Raw genomic sequence first — 429 nt, 5'->3', positions numbered from 1 at the left:
TACGCTGATATATATATATATATATATATATATATATATATATACTTTTTTTCCTTCTTCTTCTTTTTGTCAACTAGAGCTTGTGTGACTTTTTGTGGGAAATTATTTCTGCCAACTAAGGGCTGGGCCAGGTGCTACTATAAAAAGTGCTGGCTGTCCACTTTTAGGGAATGTGTGTGATGTTGCATTTGTGGCACTGAGTCTGCTGATCAGCATATGCGTAACAGCAGAGATTCCAGCAAAAAGGAACTCTCTCCATCGCCATGTGATGAACTGCAATGTAATTTAGTAATTTATGTAAAGGCCCGTGTTGGGAAGGTTACTTTTGAAATGTAATAGGTTACAGATTACAAGTTACTCTATTTAAAATGTAATAAGTAGTGTAACTTTTCAATTACTTTATTAAAGTAATGTAACTGATTACATTTG

The sequence above is a fragment of the Sinocyclocheilus anshuiensis genome, unplaced genomic scaffold (genome assembly GCF_001515605.1).
Source record: "Sinocyclocheilus anshuiensis isolate Anshui unplaced genomic scaffold, SAMN03320099.WGS_v1.1 scaffold1009, whole genome shotgun sequence".
Classification (NCBI taxonomy): Eukaryota; Metazoa; Chordata; class Actinopteri; order Cypriniformes; family Cyprinidae; genus Sinocyclocheilus; species Sinocyclocheilus anshuiensis.
Note: the sequence above shows the minus strand (reverse complement) of the source record.